Source organism: Aptenodytes patagonicus, chromosome 1 (genome assembly GCF_965638725.1).
Source record: "Aptenodytes patagonicus chromosome 1, bAptPat1.pri.cur, whole genome shotgun sequence".
NCBI classification, from domain to species: Eukaryota; Metazoa; Chordata; class Aves; order Sphenisciformes; family Spheniscidae; genus Aptenodytes; species Aptenodytes patagonicus.
The window spans coordinates 91219446-91229921 of NC_134949.1; the positions used below are offsets into that span (position 1 = coordinate 91219446).

The 10476-nt window shown below is 51.9% G+C and overlaps 1 protein-coding gene across 3 annotated transcripts in view; it reads right to left on the reverse strand.

Moving 5' to 3' along the window:
* LOC143165420 (galactosylgalactosylxylosylprotein 3-beta-glucuronosyltransferase 1-like) overlaps nt 1–10189 on the reverse strand; it is a 30418-nt gene extending 20229 nt beyond the window's left edge. For all 3 annotated transcript variants that reach the window (XM_076348863.1, XM_076348868.1, XM_076348855.1), the window contains exon 1: nt 10020–10189. The gene's annotated coding sequence lies outside the window, so the exon portion shown is untranslated. The remainder of the gene's footprint in view (nt 1–10019) is intronic.
* Nucleotides 10190–10476: the final 287 nt, after the last annotated feature.

The window sequence follows — 10476 nt, forward strand, 5'->3', positions numbered from 1 at the left end:
GAATTGAGGGCAGACGAGCTCATAGCACAAGAAACAAACTCCGCTCTCTCTCTTAGAGTGCATAGGGCTTACTCTCTGCTGTGCTCCTTAACTGCACATGAAAGTAACCTGGGCTGAAAGTGGTCTTTGCACGGACTGTCTATAAACCTCTTGGGAGGGAGGTCAGCCCATGCTGTATTGTACTCATGGGCTTATCTGTGAATCTGTGTGCTTCAGGCTGCTCCAGACCTGGATGCAGTAAGGGGTTGATGCTACCCTCCAAGCTGGTAAGTTGTCTGCTCTATCTGTCCCTTGAGCTTGGAATGCGATCTTTGCACAAATACCAGCAAGAAAATACTGGGAGATGCCTCTCCCCAGCTCTTCCATCTCTGCACTCAGGGCTGCTGCGAAGTGCTGTCCTTCCTACCTCCTTTCCACATGCATGGGCTGCCAGTTGGCCTCGGGCAGAAAAACTGATGAACAGATACTTCTGGTTGGAGAGGAGAGACGAACCAGGCTTTTTTTGAACCCTTCTCTGCACTTTGAGAGCCCTTTGAGCTCACTTCAAAGGCAGATCAGGTTAGCCTGAAACATCAGGGCAGACAAAGAGCAGTCTCTCGTTGAAACAGGAAATGTGCTGCTGCTGTAAGTCTTAGAGGTGGATCTGAATCTCTCCTGATTCTGCGGGTGAATCTGGCTCTCTCCTTGTGCTGGGGGGAGGAAAGCACCCTCTGGTTATCTAAAAACTTTTTAAGCATTGGGTCAGTGGGTAGTCTCCCCACAGACAGAGATGCTGGTGAAAGTGGCAGCGGCAGAACTGGGAACTGGATCTCTAGAAACTCAGGAATACCTTAAAACAGGGGTCTGATTTGTTCTTGCTGGACAATGACCTCCCGCCCCTGGAGCACACTTCTGGTTGCTTTTCAGATTCTTTGTCCTTAACCAGATTCTGTACATTATGTGACTGGTGAACAGTCTTTTCTCTCTTTCTGCAGTAAAGACTCACTCTTCAACTTACTAACTCTCTCTCTCAGCAGAGGCATGCTGGGTGTTACCCAAATTGGGCTAACCTTAGGATGACGTTACTAAGGTTGCTCCCACCCACTTCCTCCCCAAACCCCTGCAAGCGTGCACACACCCTGCATCTCTGACTGGTGCCTGGCATGCCGGTCTTCTGTCAATGGGTGTCAGAATCTAAGTGCGTCCTCAGCGTGACAGACACCTTGGTGTTTCTGAGCCACAGCAGGGTGAGGCCAAAAGCAGTTCTCTGTGAGGACATTTGTGAAGGTCAACAAGCCAGATGAGGCATTCCCAGCTTCCCACATGCACACGTGAACGTGCCTACTTCCATCCTTTACAAGCTCTGCAAAAAATACCCCTGAAGGGTCAGCAACAGTTCCTAGGCAGCGGAAACATGCCAAAACCTCTTGGGGAGAAAGAAGGAAGAAACTGGCCTCCTGGTTCTGCTGCTGTAACTAATTTCTAGGCCATTTGTGTTTGTCCTGATGCTCAGGTCAGGACCCATGTTGGGGTTAGGAGAGAAATATCTAGTATCAGATTTTATCTGTCTGGTAAGTGCGATGCAGAAGGCAGTACAAGAGAGCAGAAATCACGCCTAGTGACTATTTTAGACCAGCGTTTAACAGCTACAGGACTTGGTTTGACTTCCAGAGAGCTACAATCAAAGTGTGGCTTGGCTTGCTGGACTATGACAAAACTTGCTGATGGCAGCTTATCTACCGCTGAATGGGAGTACATGTTTACAGGAGAATGACAGGGGTCCTCTGCAGCACCTCCAGAAGAGGCTGTTAGGAGGGATGGAGTGTGCAGAATTTGTCTAGCAGGCTAATGTTGTGACTGGGAGCGCAAGCGGGGAGACTGGTCATGATACATGAACAGTACTGGATTTGTTCTCAAGAGGGTGACAAGAGAAGGGAGCACCATGCATGAAGGCTTTTGGAGGTGGTAGGAGCAATTTTTAATTATCCTTTCCCAAAGAACCCTTTGGGGTAAACTATATCCACCCGCAGAAGTCTTCTTAGCATAGAGGTCAGCAGTGATGATTAGATCTTAGCGAAGTGCTTAGCAGTGTCCTGTGCCTTCCCTTGTAATGGAGCTGCTGATGCATATCGAGTAATAAGAGATTTGTTGTGTTTTCCTCAACGTTCCAAGAGTCCTGTTCTAACGTGGAAGTTAGAAACTTCATTTCTGCTGTAAAGAAGGCTCCTGTTATCATTTGATAACATGCTGCCGAGCACTGTAGGTTTGAGGAAAACACGAAACAGCATGAGAGTTGCTAACCAGAACGGGAAATGCACTGGCATTACTGGAGGAGCTATGGAAAAGGCTATGGGCTGCTACAGTGCAAGAGGTGCTGGTATCCCACGGTGGAGGGGAGATGTGTGAATGAAGGCAGCATAGGGGGCTGGATTGCAGAGGGCACCTGAAATATCTAATTGTTGACAAAACAGAGGCTGCAAGAGGTTGATGGAAGTAGGATGGAGGAGGTGGTTCCAAGGGGAAAAAAAAAAAAATGGGGTGGGGGAGAAATGCTGGCCAGGCTGAGATCTGCCACTTGACAGCACTTGCCAAAATGCAAATAATTTCTCCTTTCTACAGATCTGCCAAGGGACACCTCAGCTACCTGAAGTCAGTGGTTAATGCCCCTACCTCCTTTCCTATTGCTCCACAGAGACGAGGAGCTGGCATGCATGTCTGAGGGAGGCAAGAAACTTGCTGTGGACCTTGGAGCAGTAGGATTTGCCAGCTTGCCTCTGACTGCCCTGCCCAGCCCTGAGATCCAGCTCAGCCAGGCTCGTGTTTGACTTCAGCAGATGCTGCCTGTGGGCTTTGTAGAGGTGCACAGGGATAATCAGGATTTGGTTTCTGTTTGCTGGCTCATTTGAGCCCCTGCTGTGAGATTTGGATGTTTCTGAGGATTCTATATTAGCTTTAATGATTAAAAAATTATTTCAATGCTTAGTGAAGAAGATGCATGATCTATCACTGAAGCTGCTTAGCAACAGGACTCATTAAGACACATATTAGTACAAAAAGATACCCTTGCCCCAGCGTCCTCTTGGAATGACTATCCACTCATCTAAACAAGATAAAGGTCTTTGTTGGCCTCCTCCGAGGCCAGAGGATAAAGCACTCAACTGTGAAACCAGATTTCTTCGTTCTTTTTCTGGCTTCAACTATGCGTAAGTATGTGGGTCTGAGCAAATAATTTCACCTGCTTCAGTGCCTCAGTTCCCCCACAGGTAAGATAAGCACAATAACGTATAAGCACTCTGGGGAAATGACTTTCAAGCGCCTAAGCTCATTAGAGAAAAAACAACCCTTGCAGTGAATAAAAAGTGTCTCAGCCCACGGTTCGCATTGCCCTCCTGAAGCCCAACATACAGTTAGCTAATTATAGGCGAGAAAAAAGATTTTCTCCTAGCCCCTTACCACCTGATGGTAGCCAAGTAGAGATGTTAAAAACTTGTTATCTGGCTCAAAAGAATTAATTTTAGGCAAAGCCTGGCAAAGTATTTCTGGTTATCCTTCAAGGAGAAAGAGGGCCCGCCAGTTCTGGGGCAGGATCTAATTTCGCTCACAGGAACACTGTTAAATACCATGTCTGAGAGGAGAACAGTAATACTTGGTGGTTTTTTTATCCCCAGAGTCATTCATTGAACCACTCAGGCAGCACGATTCTCCTTATGAGGAGAAAGTGAGGCAGAGAGGAGGAAGCAGGTATAAAAGGAGACATTTTGGTCCACAGTATAAGAACCGAGGCGTTCCTGGCTCTTGGGCTTGCACAAGGGACACTGAACTTCATACCTGAATGCACAAGCCTTAGGCGGACCTTAGTGTGGGGTGAGGGTAAGGGAAGTGCAGATGATAGGAAGGTGAGGAAAGAAAAATGGGTGTAGGTGAGATATTAAGGTGTGACTGAAACTGGTTCCTGAGGGAAGGAGAGGGAACAGGCGAAGAGCTGAGGTTAATGGGGATGAGAGCAGGACAAAGAAGAGGAGGAATGAACAAGGGCGAGGGAGCAGGAGACCAAGTGGGACAGCAAGCAGGAGGCACAGTCAAAGCATCTGAGCTCTCTATGAAGAGATTGCCTATTTTGCCTTTTTTTTGTGTGTGATCTTGCCTTAAAATTGCAGGAATGTGGCTGCACAGCACTGGCGCTCTGATTTATTAATTCCATCCCGTCCCACCAGCCCATAAAACAAAAGCATCTGTGTTTGCTCAAGAGGAGCACATGAAGGGCCTCATTCACGTCAGAGGTGGAGAGGGAAGCTGGCAGATACAGGAAAGTCATCGGCGTCTCCTTTCCTTTTCACCTTTGTGTGGATCTGGGCTGGGGGAAGGGCTGCGGGAGGGAAGGATCCAGAGGATGGGGTATGAGGAGGGAGAAAGCGAAGATCACCCTGACGGTCCGTGTGGGAGAAAGTGGAAGGGAGGGGGGGACTCAACGAACGCACTAGGCTGGACCACCTCCAGTGAGGAAGGCACCCGAGCACTGCAGAGAGGACAAGATCCCTTGCTGCCACCCAGGCTCGCCCAGCACTGGCCTCCGAGGTGGCACTTTGTGCAGTTTTCCCCGATGAACGGCACTCCTATTGCTGTGGTCACAGCCAGGGCTTTCAGGGAGCCCAGCACTGCTGCCTGACCCGTAGCTATGGACATAACCATAATAATAAATTAAATCTGCCAGTTGTAGGAGAAATATCCCCTTACAGCTGTTTTCTAGCATGCTTTCAGAATGAGGAAGGCTCAAGGAGAAACAGAATATTAACTACCCTACTTTAACGACTGGGGCATGAAGGGGGAGAGGAGCCAGCAACCTCTACTCCTGCCAGGCAAGGATCAACTGCGCTGTTTCTAGCAAGGGGTACCAGGAGATTTGTCAGACACAGAGGACCCTGCTAAAACCGCATCTCTACCCCTGCCCTTAGAGACAGTGTCTTCAGGAACCAGGCTGCCCTGCAACACCGCACAGGGAGCATCACCTCAGGGGAAGCAGGGTCTGCAGCCTACTGCTCCCTGCTGGTCCTTGGCTTTTTCTCCAAGTTCTCCCACACAAGGACTGCCTAGGAGCAATCCTGCTTTGCTAGCAAAACGCAGTTCCCATGCGCCCTGTACTCCCACACACAAACCCACCGTGAACTTACAGAACAAGACAACATTGCTGCTCTAAAATCTTTTATCCGGAGCTGAGATTGTCTGACTGCTAACCCTGTTCAGCTCCAAGTAATCCCTGCACTTTGCTTGGCTAGAGGCTGGCTGTACCGGGAATAAATGTCCTTGCTCTCATTGCCAAGGGGTAACATCCAAAGAATAGGACAATACCATTTTCTTTTATAATGCAGCATTATTCATAAACCAGCACCACACAAAGTTGCCAGGATGCTGGCAGTCTATTAAAATCAACAGCACAGACAGGGGAAGCGTCAGCATAAGCACCGCTGGACCAGCTCAAATCTCATCAGAACTTAACCTGAACCCGCTCTAGCTGACAAAAATCAAACCTATAAGAGCTAATTGTCAGCACACAGGCTGGAAAACACATATTTTTTGCTTCTGCATGGAAATGAAAATATGCCCCAGTGATCTTCACTCGAGCATGTCTGTCTCCTTTTGTCCTTTGTCTCTTACATTGATCCGTGTTACGGGTTTCGGAAGGTACAAGAAAACCTATGCTAGACGATTGTGAGAGGTTAAAGCCTGAAGATTTAGATCTATTTCAAATGGACTGTCCTGTCCAGTGATGAATGATCTACTATCCACCAAAATGTCTCTTCTTTTCCCGAATCCTACACTCAGCACCAGCAGTATCTTGTAGCAGCGAGTTCCATATGCCACTACGCACAGCATGGGAAAATACTTACTTTTATCATCAAATTGCTACCTTTCACCTTTTCCTGAACACAATCCAGTTCCTCTACTAAGAAAAGCAATGTAGAGAGGCATTCGTTGTCCCTGTTCTACATTGCTGATTGCTTTGTTTTTCACGATGTCCCTCCTCGTTTGTCTCCCTGAGCTAACTAGCCCCATCTTAACGAATCTCTGTGTGCAACAGGCATTAGTGGGATTACCTGCTCAGAGGAGGGAGGAACGGCAAGCAAAATCTAAAGGTCCCTGTGCCGGAGCTGCGGATCCCAGCTCTGTGTCACAGCCCTGGGAAACCATGTCTCTTGAGGAAACTTAGCTCACATTTTATAAATTTGAGGAATTTGCAGAGTGCAATGTTTTTATCTCGGGGAGATGGATCTCAGACAGCCCCCCGCACTGCACGGCAGAGGAAGCCAACAAGGCAGTTGATCGAACACTTGGGAACATTGGCAAAGTAGATAAATTCGAGCTCTTAAGGAAAGACCTTCGGGAGCACTAATGTCACATGAGAGTGAGCTAAAAGAGACTTCAAGCTCTTAATTATGAGCCTGCACAGCTTAAAACAGCATGAAAGGATAAAGGAGCAAGTTTTTATAAGTGTGCTGACCACGGGTTGGGATGCAATTTGGAGGCATACACCAGCCTGGAGGAATCGGTGGGGTCTGACCAGCGTCCCTTTCGAAGAGCAGGCTTTAGGCAGTCACACCTGCGCCCGAGAGGAGGATGACGATAGCCACAGGTCTCATCCACACGCTGTATTTATTAGTCTCTTATGGCACTAGTAGGTTTTAAATTGCAGTCCTGTTAGGCTGAGCTGCTTCCCAGCAAGTGCTTCTCAGAGATGCAGGGGCCTTGCCTAGGAGACAGATGATCTGGGGCTGTTTCAGCTCTGACGCTATCAGCTGCAGTGTCTCCTGTGTAAAGTGGGGGTAGTCATCCTGACAAACAGCTCTGTATGTGGGCAGGGAGTGCTCTTAATCACGTATGCGGAGTACTTTGAGATCTCGGGATGGGAAGCGGCACGGACGAGCATAATGCTTATTATTAGATAGAAAGGCCAGGAGCAAAAAGGGCAGAGCGATCCTATACTTCTCCAGGGCCCTGCAGGTGTGTGGGACCCGGCTTCCAGTCTGGCTTATTACCACCTTTTTAGGCTTCTTCTTTTATTAGGAACAATTAAATACAAGGAGGAAGGGGACAGATACCATCTTTCCTGTGTACATCCTGCAGAATAATTGCAGAGCTTTCCCAGAGCAATTTTGCATGCTCAGTAAAGGGCATCTTTGGAGCCTATCAAATATCTCATCCCTCGTAGGCATACATATGAAGGCTTATAGCATACGTCAGGAGATCTCTTTATTGCTCCCAAATATTGGGAATACGAAAGACAACTGAGAGTGCTGAAGAGGAGGAAGAAGAGGCCTTGGAAGAAGCTCTGGGAGGTGGATGGGGTTGTGGGGTGGCTCCTCACAGCTGGGACAGCCTCCCGACGCATTGGTGGGAAGCCAGAGGTGAGTGTGCCTGCAGCACCAGCACCCTGAGGGAGAAGGGCAGTGGGGGCTAGAGCTATGAAGGCACTGAGAAACAGGGGGGTGTGCAGGGCAGTGCCACTGGCAGGTGATTACTGTGGTGAAGAGGGGAGGAAAGCCATCCAAGGGTACGGCTGGAGTAAATCCACTCCAGGCTCCTGCCAGCAAGCTGCCTATTAGGTACGACTTTGCTCTCAGACACTAAGGACATCTCCTGGCCTGCTGCTGAAGCAGAAGGAAGTTCTCTGCCAGAAAGCACCTCTACCGATGCTTCACAGGCAAGAAGAAAGAATGCTGGGTACACAGGAGAGACAGCCTTGAGCTGTCCAGTACCACCTCAGACACTCCACAGGGAAGATGCCATAAAACAACACAAGTGCTAGTCACAAAGATGTTCCCAAACCATGGAAACAATGTGAATTTAAGGGCTGTACACTGTAGAAGTATATTCTCTCTTGCATACATTTAGCTGCTCTATAGCTCTGTACAGCTCCCTAGGCAACAGTCTTCCCAAATGACACCGTAACAAAGCCCAAAGGTGTGGGAGCCTCGCTCATTAAAAATCCTTGCCATGGGAGCAAGTGTCCTTAGCCCAACTGCTTTACTTTCCATCCCGTGGCTGCTAAGTGTCTTGCAAGTCAGGCTGAGGCCCTTCGCTGTAAAGGTGGCTGCATCTCAGCTGCGCTGTGTCAGCCGATTGAATTGCTTCGGGATTGCAAGGTTGCCTAAATGGTTTATCAATTATTGTAATTATTATTATTACTACTACACTGAAAATGTCAAAGAAGCCAAGAGCTTTAATTTGATCTCATCTGATTCCTGAAATACCCGATACTACGTGTTAGCTGCTCAGAGCATCTACCTCTGTACATTAACTGCCCTGCAGAGCCTTAACTCAGTGCAGACTGAAGTGCCCTGAAAGCGATACTGAAGTCATTCCCTGGAGGGAGGGAGGGGAGGAATCACAGCCACCAGGCTCCTGGCCTTGTGCCGGGCCGGCACAGCGTGCGCTCGGCCACCAGTGCTCACGCACGGCCTGTGTCCCAGGTGTGCCCGCTAACAGATAGCTTCCAGGAAACCATGGAGCAGGCGCTGACCGAAAGCGAGCCTGGCCCCCGCATCCTGCTTCAAGGCACGGAGAGAAGGGGATTGGTGGCATGCGCAGCTGCAAACAGATGTGACACAGGCTGTCACACGCAGCTCTGCTAGTGCCCCCCTCCTGCCCTGTAACCCTCTCTATTACCTGAGACTGATCTCCCCATAATCTCCCACCAAGGTATCCCATTTCGGGGTAACGATGGCCTGCCTGCTGTGAGGATCCTGTCCTGCTGTCTCTGTGCACCCATCTCCCAACTTGCTACATGGTCCCCATTCCTAGCCCTGTCTGAGGCTCTCCTGCAGGGAAGAGATGGCTGTTTGGTGGTCCAGGGATACAAGGCGTGAACCTCACCATCCAGTTTTCCCTTTTGCACCAGACAAGATTTGAGCCCGAGCAGAGGTGGGGGATCAGACGTGCATGTGAAGCCGCTGTACCCTGCTATGCTCTCTGCATACGTGCTTTGCACAGGGAGGCCTCCTCTGGGTCCAGGAAAGGAGCTGAAAGCACCTGCAGAGGCTGCATCATTCAAGCTCCCCCACTCACTCGCTGAGCTGTGCAGGCTTCAAGTTGCCGGATGGGTATTTATTGCTTGTCATTACTGCTCTGCTACAGAGATGCTTGGTGCTGCCCCCCTGATCCGAACATCCTTTCTCCCAAGTGTGCACAGAAATTGCCCCTTTGCAGGTTTGCCTAAGGAGTTACTGAGGAACCAGCTGCTTCTCTCCAGATTTGCAGCACCTGGGGGGTCCCCCTCTCATGCACTAGCTGCTGAGCCTACCCCTCTTCTCCTGTCCCGGGGCTGGATGGGTGAGTGGCAGGAGCAGGGGGGCGAAAAAAAGTACTTTCGAACTCACCTAGGAACATCCACCCCAAACTCTGCTCCAGAAAACCAGCAAGTGCATCCCTCGGCAGACGCTCGTGTGCCAGGCAGGGGTGAAAAGGGGCAGAGACCTTTCCCAGCCCTCCTGCTCTTGCCCTCTCCCAGTCCACCCCTCCAGAGCTCCTCACGGGGATGCCCGCTCGGGGCCGGTTCCCACCGGGGCTGCGTATGCCTGCACACAAACCCCGTCGCCCCTCTGTACTTCGGTTTCGCCGGTGCCTTTCACAAAGAGGCGCAATAAAACCTCTCGGGGGGCAACGGCGTGCCCGGGACCCGCGTTTGGGCAACCTGGCCCGAGACCCCGGCGGCGTTGACTCAGCGGCTGCTGCAGCCACGGGTGGACAAGACACCGGGACTGGGGGCATCGCAGCCACGGGTGGAAAATTCTAGTCTGGGAGTGGGATGTTTCTCCTCTGGAAGGTGCCCGGGCCGGGGGGGTGCAAGGACAGGGGCTCCCCGAGAAGCGCGGAGCCGGTTCGGGCTCTGAGCACCGATGAAGTTTGGGGACCCGGCTGCTGTTCGCGGGGCAGGGTACCCCTTCCAGCGCCAAGCGCTGGGCGCCCGGGGGACCGCAAGGTCACCCCTGCATCCCCGGCGCTCCCCCCACCCCCAAAACCCCGGTGCCCGGGGGGCTCCCGCTTACCTGGCGAGATGCGCCGGTCACGGCGGAGATGCCGGGGCGCCGAGCGCGGGGCGGCACCGAGCCGGGGGCTGCCGGGGGAGCATCGCCCGCCGCCGGGCGGAGGTGTGTCCTCCCTGCCGCGGTGGGACCGGGACCGGGACCGGGACCGGGACCGGGACCGGCCCGTCGGCGCTGCCGGCGGATGGCGGCGACCGCCTTCAGACGGCGCCGGCGATGCGGCTACGCGCGGCGCGGAGCCGATTTAAGGCCACCCTGTGCCGGGGGTGGGGGGAGCGCCGAGGGCCGCCCGCAGCCGGCTCCTGCGCGCCGCGCATCCCGCGGGGCCACCTTAAGCGGGGAAGGGGCGAGAGCGGAGCCGGCGAGCGGGGAAGGAGCGGCGAAAAGGCGACCCGAGCCGGGGAGGGGGGCGAAGGCGAGCGGGGCCGGGCACCGCCGCAGCGCTGCCGCCGCCGCCCGG